This window comes from Pogoniulus pusillus, chromosome Z, assembly GCF_015220805.1.
Source record: "Pogoniulus pusillus isolate bPogPus1 chromosome Z, bPogPus1.pri, whole genome shotgun sequence".
Lineage (NCBI taxonomy): Eukaryota > Metazoa > Chordata > Aves > Piciformes > Lybiidae > Pogoniulus > Pogoniulus pusillus.
In genome coordinates this window covers 27,936,535-27,946,026 of record NC_087309.1, presented here as the reverse complement: position 1 = coordinate 27,946,026, position 9,492 = coordinate 27,936,535, and the positions used below count along the sequence as shown (strand labels likewise).

General features: G+C 43.0%; 1 protein-coding gene across 2 annotated transcripts in view; it reads left to right on the top strand.

The window, feature by feature from the left end:
- The first annotated feature begins 6,219 nt into the window (after positions 1 to 6,219).
- SMAD2 (SMAD family member 2) overlaps positions 6,220 to 9,492 on the top strand; it is a 51,669-nt gene continuing 48,396 nt past the window's right edge. For both annotated transcript variants that reach the window (XM_064176550.1, XM_064176549.1), the window contains exon 1: positions 6,220 to 6,265. The gene's annotated coding sequence lies outside the window, so the exon portion shown is untranslated. The remainder of the gene's footprint in view (positions 6,266 to 9,492) is intronic.

The following is a 9,492-nucleotide window of genomic DNA, read 5'->3' as shown; positions in this document are numbered from 1 at the left end:
TCATTTATGCACTTTTCAAGAGATGCTGATGCTCTTCCACTGCAGGTTTAAATCCAAATAGGATTGACAACCACCTGCATGCACCTAACTGACAACATCCAAAATGTGTGGAGCTACAGTTTGGTTAATAGGACCTACCAATATCCACTTATTGTGAGTAGAGTTCTGCTGTTTATTTTTACAAAATCAAGTACTGTTTCTGCAGTTCCAGGTCTGCGGGTGGGAGCCCTTTCTAGAGCAGTGTTCAAGTTGCAGAGGCACATCTTCCCTGGCATCTTCATTGCAACAGTGCTTCTCAGGTCACCTTTGGGCTCCATGACACTCTTCCATTTGCTTTATTTCTTCTGCCCCTTACAATTTGCTTTCCTAAATAAAGGAAGTTTGTGTAGACGTTGAGTGTTTCAGCCTTCAGTATCATAGAATCATATAATGGTTTGGGTTGGAAGGGACCTTTAAAGGTCATCTACACTGAGCAGGGATATCTTCAACTAAATCAGATTGCTCAGAGACCTGTCCAGCCTGACCTACTGTGCCAGTGTTTCAGCGCCATTCATTTAGTTTCTTACTTCTGTCTAGTCTGAATCTACCCCTTGCCTTGTCCTGTCACAACAGGCCCTTCTAAAAAGTCTGTCCCTTTCTAAAAGGCAGCCCTAAGGTCTCACCATATCCTTCTGTCCTCCAGGCTGAACAACCCAAACCCTCTCAGCCTGAACTCATAGCAGAGTCCTCTGCACATTCCTGTGTCCTCCTTTGGACTACCTCAACAAGTCCATGCCTTTCCTGTGCTGAGAAAGACAACCAATTAATCTCCTGTTCTGTGGCTTCTGACTCACACTTCATGGAACATGTGTCACCACCACAAGGACCTCTGCAGAGAAAGCAGCGATGGGTTTTGCACACGGGCAGGTAACCAGCCATGCAGCTGCAGGCAACAGCCTCTAATTTACTCTTGATGAGCCTAGGTATTTACCTAGGTCCTGCAATTAATTTGTATTAAATTATTAACACACCACAGGTGATTAAAGCTGTGAAAAGTCTAACAAATGCAGTTGTTAAGAAAAGCTCAACCAACACGATGGGAAAACTGCTTTCTGATGAGTCACAGAACACGAGTGGGATGGCATCCCATGCACCATTATGTGTGCCAAGGCTGGTTCAGGCAACGGCGGGCAGAGGGAGGCCAGGCAGGTTTCAGGGTGGCTCTACTGCAGTGTCAGACCTTGGGGATCATTAGGGTGGCAAGAGCTCCACAGGGCCTGTCCTGGTCTGGAGCTGTTATGCCATCACAGGAGGTGTGGCCAGCCGGCAGAAGAGGTGACTCTGCCCCTCTGCTCCAGTCCAGTGAGACCCCACCTGCACTGCTGTGCCCAGCTCCGCAGTTCTCAGCGCATGAAAGACAGAGACCTGCTCAAGTACATCGAGAGTAGGACACAAAAACGATCACACATCTGGAACATCTCTGCTACAAGGATGGGCTGAGAATATTTGAGGTCTTCAGCCTGGAGAAAGCTCCAAGGACAGCTTATTATATCCTTTCTGTACTTAAAGGGAGCAATATTGGAACAGACTTCTTAGCATGGCCTGTTGTGACAGGACAAAGGGTAACTAATAGTTATAAACTAAGAGAGGGCAGATTCAGACTGGACAAGTATTTGGTGGTTTTTTTGTTTTTTTGTTTTTTTTTTTTTTTTTTTTTTTGGTTTGTTTTTTTTTTTTTTTTCCCCACAATGATAGCAGTGGCACAGCGGCAATGTTCAAGGGCAGAATGTCCAAGGCTTTGAACAGCCTTATCTAGCTTAAGATGTCCTTACTCACTGCAAGGACTATGGGAGTATGGGTGGGTGGAGGGACGCTTTTGGACTAGATGACCTTTAAAGTTCCTTTCTAATCCAGACTCTTCTACGATTCCCCAATTCCATGATTCTACGCAACGAAGGCCTGGCCAGTTTAAATGTGTTTCTGAATAAGACCAGAAAAATGAGGTCTGGGGAAGGGTATGGGAGCAGTGCCATACTAGCGTCAGTATGGCTTCAGGGACGGAATGGACCCGCCGCCTGCGGAACCACCATACCCACCCCGCACGGGACCTCCGAGGTAAAAGGTTTCACTCTCCCTTATCTAAAGAGCATTTAAACCTAAATTTCGGTTTATTGGCCATTGTAGGGCAGCAGTCGTTCACGAATGGTGCCGGGCTGGAAGGCACGCACCCCTTTTCCTCCTCTCCCGCACGCGTCCGCCGCGGAGAGCGACGGCACCACCAGCGCGGCTGCGCGTCTGCCGATCATTCAAACCTCCGCTCCGCTTCCCCTTTCCCGATCAACCGCCCCTGGCGGGCGCGTGGAGAGAGGAGTGACAGCCAGAGTGGCCAATGATCCCCGCGGGCCCGCCCCGCCCCGCCGGCCCGCAGCCCCGCCCACCCGGCACCGTCCCCTTCGCCTCCCTGGTTTTTTTTCCCTTTCTTTTTACTTCTCCTTCCCCCCTCCCTCCCCCACCCCAGCCGCTGGCAATCGATTGGCGGCTCAATCCGCCAATCGGAGGTGTGGGCCGGGCTCCTGCGCCTATCACCCAATCCTCTCCTGCTAGTTTTCAAGAGACGGGCATCTGACCCAATGCAAAGCCTCACCGCCCACTGTTGGGGGCGGGGCGCGACGGGAGCCAATGGTGGTGGGGAGGGCGGGCACGCAGAAGAAGGCAGCGCTGAGGGGAGCAGGGTGGCCGCTCAGCTTGCTGAGGAAGAGGTTGGTCCTGGGCCGGTTCGGCGGGCGGCTTGGCCGCGGGCAGACGGGGGTGGACACCAGGCAGCCGCTCCTTAGATAGGGCTGCCTCTCTGGCGGCGAACGGGCTGGGGTGGGACAGGCTGGGCCTGGTCCCGGCTGAGGGACGCCTCCCTGCGCCCTCCTCCCTCTTTGTTGTGGTGGGACGCGGCCAGAGCTAAGGGCAGCGGGCGAGCGCCGTGGGCCCCGGCGGTGGCCTGGGTCTTGGGGAATGCCTCTCATTGCAAAGTGAGGCAAGACCGCTTCTAGGTCTGTGTGAGGGGAAGCGGAGAGAGGGGGGGGGGGGGGGGGGGGGGGGGGGGGCGGAAGATCGCTGTCACCCCCTCGCCGCCCACGCGCTGAAATGCCTCCTGCCGCAGGACGACGAAGGGTGGGAAGGATCGGCGTGTGCCTGTCGGTGTGTGCATGGAGAGTGAGGAGAGAGGGGAAAAAATTCTCCAAATTCTTCAAGTTCTTGCTTATTCATCTCCGACCCTCTCTGCATGGTATTTTATTCATGCAGAGGTCAGGTGTGAAAAACTTCGTGTTCGGGTGATGGAGAAACTTAGGACCAAGTTGCGAAAAAGTATCTAGAGATTGTAAAGGTTTGATTCAGCCAGGGTTCTTTTGTCCGCTCTTCTCTTAGTCCAGAGCCATGGATGTGAAATATACGTTGCTTATATGAGATGTGTACAGGAGATTAGTGGTTTTCTTGATGGCACGGGTTTTAATGCTTTAGCTATCTATGCACTGCAAGATGTAAACAAACAATCTGCTACGTGTTTCATCTACCTGGATAACGCATGGGAGAAGTTGTATTGTGATGCATGGGAGAATTCTGTAGAGTTGTGGAGTTCCTGTTTGTAGTGTTTTGTGGGGAGTTAAGGGGAAGAGAGAAAATGTGACACAGCATGGTGTTTTAGTCTTTGCTAAATAAAAGAAGGGGGAAATGAGGGAGGGTGAAGAGCCCTTATGATGATCTTGGAGAGCTGTTGAATTGAACAGCTGGAATTCAGGCTGCAGCCTAGTGTTATGTTTTTTGGTCCATCAGTTTCTGACAGGGAAAACAAGCCATGTGTGTTGTGCTCCTTGATTCATATACCGTAGAAACAAGTGGATAGCATTAAGGAAAAGTTTTGCTTACTGGGTTTACCAAACAAGTATTTTTGAAAGAGCTGCTAGTTGCTTGTAGAGCTCTGTTATCAAATTTCATGGTTATAAACAGGCCAGATTCCATCTTTAGCAAGAAGTTTATAATGACAGCTTATTAGGAGACCGTACATAACTGCAGGTTTGTCTTTTCTTCAGTGTGCCTCTTAGGCTGGAGAGATATGCTTTCAGACTTATTCATGGCAGTATTTATGCGGGCTGAGCTCCGTAGTGAGAGAATGATCAGTCTTTGCTCTGTTCTCCAATCTGAAAAAAAACCCACGCTGTTTGTTAAGGTGAAAGACTTCTCTTTGCAGAAATAGGTGGCTGTTTAAACTTTCCTGTGCTTTATTACACCGTTGGAGCTTGTATGGTGCGTTAATAGTTTCTTTTCTTTGGTTGCTTTTTGTTTGGGTTTTTTTTTTTAGATGTGTGTTTATTCTGAAGTGTAGCTTTAAAACTTCATCATTTACAAGCTGTAGTGAATTAGAGAGTAATGACAATATAAACAAAGGAAAGGTTTTGAAGTCCCTTCCCCCTAGTTTGTTTAGCACTATTGTGATGAAAGATAGTGTTAGTTACAAATGTCTTTTAAAAGAGGCAGAATATTATCTCGTTTAAGGATGTTTAAACTTAAAGATGACTCTAGGCACTATCTAAGAATGTATTGGGATGCTCAGTAATGTGACTTGGTAGTTGGTTGTTTTGCTGCAATTGTGTGGATTGAAATCGGGCTTCTCATAGTCAACTAAACGAAGGTGTTTCAAGATCCAGTTTTCTTTATGGAGAGAAACTGGGTGCGTGGAATAACATTCCCTGAGCTTCTATTGGTTGCTAAAAAGGAGAACACAGTTCAAAAAAATGAGGGTGAAAAAAATAGTCTCTTAACTGATCTCCTCCTCCACCCAGAAGCTAGATTCACAGACAAAATCAAATAAGCTTGAATTACTTAGCAAATCTCCAAGTGAAAGGTCCTCTTGGGTCGTACTCCTTCCTGTTTCACTTGATCTTTCAGAAGTGTTCGAGCACCAGTTGATATAATTGAATTTATTGCATCTCTGGAAAAAAGAAAAAAGAAAAAGAAAAAAAAGCTCTGCTCCTGAGAGCAACTTTAAAAAACAAAACTTGTTCTCTAATCTGTTTCCCACAAAAGTACTGGGAGAACAGGCTTTATACCACGTTTTGAGTAACAATGACTGAGCTCTGCTTGAGACTGAACAGAATTCCTAAGTTTTGTTTATATAAAGAACACTACACAAAGTTTTAATTGTTATAAAAGATATTCTAGAGTTTTCAAATTTATTCGACGCTGCTTTAATGATTGTTCATGTAAATACCCTGTAATTTAAAGCATCCATTTATGGGCATGACTTGCTAAGTGAGCTGTAAATTCTGCTTTTCAGATTGGATTTAATGACTTTTATCATAAAGCCACAAACTGGTTGTGAACTGTGCCTAGAGGCAAACAATACCTAAGCTTACTTTGCCAAAATATTTGTAATTGTTGATTTGTTAAACTGAATTGTTGCAGGTCATGCGATGGGATTAGTTTTTTGTGATAGAACGGAGAGTACAGGCAGTCCTGTGCTCAATACTCTCTGGGCTAGAAGAAATTGGCTACTGCAGAAAACCTTCATAAACGTTGTTCTCTGCTTCTACTAGAGAAACAGTGTTACAAACAGTAAGACTTTGTTGTACGTGGCATTTTGTATCCATTTTGTGTTCGACAGCTGTAGCTTTTAAAGACCAGGAAGACGGGCAAGAGAGCAGTCCCTGTATCTTCTATCAGTTTAGTCTGTGGTTCAAGCTTGGTTTAATTATCCAGGAGCATACAAGCTTAACACAAGACACTGTTTGCTGCCGAGTGAATTCTTATCATGGGAGTAGAGGGGCTGGCCTGTTTGAAGAATATTTAGGTTAGGCCTGTTGTGAAAGCTAACTTACATTAACTAGTTGTTAAATGCAGTTATTAGTGGTTTAACAAAGTGGAGAAACTGATAAACTTTACAGATGAAAACTGAAGAAGGTAGCTGGTATGCCTGCCAAATATAGCCAAGGAGTAAAGTAATGAAACTGACAGTTACCTGTTACCCGTGGAAAATTTCAGTTGCAACAGATGAAGTGAGAACAGGTGTAAACTGCTGTGGTTTGGAGTCCTTATTTAGTGATTTTGTGGGCCTGTTAGGGTCTTTTAGTTGTAAAGAGTGATACAGTGAAGTTATTCATAATGCTCAGTGGAATAAGTTTGATGCTGTGCAGAAGCAGGTCCATTGTATATGACTGCAGTTGTAGTAACTTTCCTCTTTTGCAATTTTAGGAGAGTTGCTAAAAGTACACCATTCCTGTTAGCAGTTTAATCAAAGGTCAGTAAAATCAACCTCTCTACTTTGTGTCTCTGATTGCATGCAATTTTAGTATACCACAAATGAATATATTACAATGCGTTAATTTTCTAGCAGCAGTGCAGCTTTTCATTTCTATATTTGTTAGTAATTTGCAGTCATCCTTAATAATAAAAGTCCAGGATTTAAAGCTTCCATAGCATCATGATCATGCTTAGTTTAGTTCCGTGGATGAGAAATTAGTTTTGTAATTTGATTCATAAGCAAATTTCATTAGAGTAGAAGATCCTTATTTTCAAACTAGGTGGCTAGTTCTGTTTTCAATGAGTTACGTAAAGGTAATACAGTTATGCAAAGTTTCAAGGTGGATTGCAATACTACAGCAAAATAAGCCTAAAAACTGTTTAGATTGATTCTGTATATGAGATGTGTTATAAAATCTTCTATTCTAAAGTTCACCTAGAGGAGGAGTGTTCTTCAACTGCTGTCCCTACAGATGATAAACAGCCTGCTGCAGACTTTATCAACTCCTGTCAAGGCTGAACCAGGACCTTGGCTTTATTTCTTGAGCTTTGGCTTGCAGGCTGACCAGATGGGGCTGCTGGCCAGACAGAGCTCTTTGGGAGGGAGCTTGTTGGAGCCACTCCCTACTGCTGGCTTGATTGGTTGAAGAGATGAGCTGAGAGGTTGCTCCTCTGGCATTGCTCCCATCTTACCCAAATTAAAAGAATCCCAAACACCAAAAACCCACTAAGGGAATACTTGAAGCCATCCTATTCTGATGTGAGTATGAGGACAAAGATGGACACCATCTTAATTTCTTGCATTATTTGTGTATTTACATGGTAGCAGGTTTGAGCTTCTTCATTTTGATAAAACCAGGTGTCTTTAATACACATTTTCAGGGGAGTAAGAAAGAATTAGCACTTCTGGAGTCTCAAAAGGCAAGTTTTTTGGTGGGGATTGTGGGTGCAGTAGAAGTGAAATGTTTTCTCTTTTCTGTCTTGCTTAGCAATTTAGTTAGTGTATTGTGTCTGAAAAGGAAAAGACTGACTCTTGATTTTGGTTTGAATTTCATGCAGAACTCAGTTTTCTTTGAGTTGAGATCATTTACACTGGAGAGAAATTTCTGAGATTCCACTGAGAGTAAGCTGTCTACTTGTTGTTTGGGATATCACAGCCTAAAGGTTCCAGAAGCAGATCATAAGTTAGTTTTGCTTTACTTCTGTTCAGTGCAAGATTAAATGCTTGTTTTACAGTTTCTGTAAGTCTTAATGGCTTTGGCTTAATATAGGAGACATATGCAGTACTGCATAAGCTATACACTTTAAAACTTCAGCTCTTGGTAGTGTTTAGCTTGATGTAAGCTGTTGATGATGCCTCAAATAGAGTGTGCTTCAATTAATGTTACTTTACTGTGAGGCCACAGTAACATCTCCATAACATGGAGATGCATGTGAATGGAAATGTCTCATCTTCTGAAACATTGCATACTTGGTGAAATGATAAAAAAAAATCTTGTCTGACTTTCAGGATTAATGAAAAAATTGCCTTAAAAAAAATCACAAAAATGGGACTGAAATAAGATGGGAACAAGCTTGTAGATTCTTTCAAATACCACAATTTATTTTCCTCAATCTTCTTTTCCTCAGCAGCTTAACTTCTGTCCTTTGTTCCAGAAGACCTCTTGCAAATGAAGTTCCTCTAAGTCAAAATACTTCTAGTAAACCCAGGAGAGATCAAGTTTCTTCATTTCAAGATTAAGATGAATAAGCAGACTGATATGAAATATGTTGCATAAGTCTTTAGAATAAATTAGCCAGAAATCACTTGATATTTTTGGTATCACCAGTGTGTTTATAGTATGTTCCAGATGCTCAGGAAGGGAAATACTCTTTTGAAGATTTTCAGTCTGCTTAGCATGCTGCCCTTAAAGTTGTCTTCATATTTTATGTTTAGTTATTACTGGGTCATGGGCTTAGTATTTAATACTTGTTCCAGAGATTCATAGTAGAATGGAATAACAGCAGACATGACTCAAGCTGTGACTTTAAAAGTTGCCAGCTATGACACTGACCAACTGTAGAAACACATGTCCATCAGGAAACAAAGATAAACTAGGAGGGCAGAGATGAGACAAATACCACCTAAGTTAGGCAATTCATATGTTTTCCAGTTCTACTCTTTTGGAAATACCAGCACATGCTTACTGTATTCCAGCAATCTGAAGAAACACTTGTACCTCTGGTTAGCAGAACGAGTACTCATCGTTGGATAATCAAAGCTGCAATTTTAAGGCAGAGCGCATAGAATGTAGAAAGGGATACAATAGTGGAACTTTTCAGCTGTGTATTGCACTACAGCTTTGATATTAACAACTCAGCTATAGTTGAACTCAGAAAGGGCTCTTGAAACTCAGAGTCCCAATGTGTTGCAATGGAAGTCAGAAACAGTACACAGGAAGATAAAAGATCAGATTTGGGCTGTGGTGTTGAGCCTCTGTAGAACAGTGTGAGCACAGGAAGGGATAGTACTAAAAGTGATGGCAAAGAACAAAGACTCTATGTGAGTGTACAGTTTTTGAAGATGTTTGACTGTAGACCACAAGGAAGTCACAAGATCTGTAGTGCAAGGAAGAAGGAGTATCACTTTAGCATGTATTTAATCTGGCTATTTTAGTAGTGTGGATATTTTTCTTAGAGTGTTGCAAAAGTTGTTTTCCATGTGTGTTTTGGGGAAAATATTCTTGTGGATGAAGGAAGTATACAAAGAAAGAAGCCTAAGAGAGCAAGAGGCTAGTGTCATGAGCAACAGCATACGTGAGGGTGATCCTCTAGGAGCAAAGATCAAAATTCTTTGTTTAGCTGTGTAAAACTGAAGGCATCTGATGACATCTCATTAATTGAGATGGGATTCACTGGTCAAAAATAAGATGCAACAGTGGTTTCGAAGCCCATTATAAACATAATGTTAGACTATCTAGGTAGATAATCAGAAACCAATGGAAATATAGGGCTCTTCGTTTTTCATTTGAGCCTATGCCAGATATTCAACTGCAGACATGTGCTGCCCTCCCACCTCCAAATTCCTCTAAGTGAATATTTTCATTTTTATAGTTTTAGTTGAAATGTTGAGAACTGTAGGATAATATAACCAGAAAGATAAGTGAAAAGGTAACCATAGTCTGATAGATTTTTTGTTCTGTGGTCTTCAGATCAGTGATTATGCAATTTCTTCAAGTACTTGAA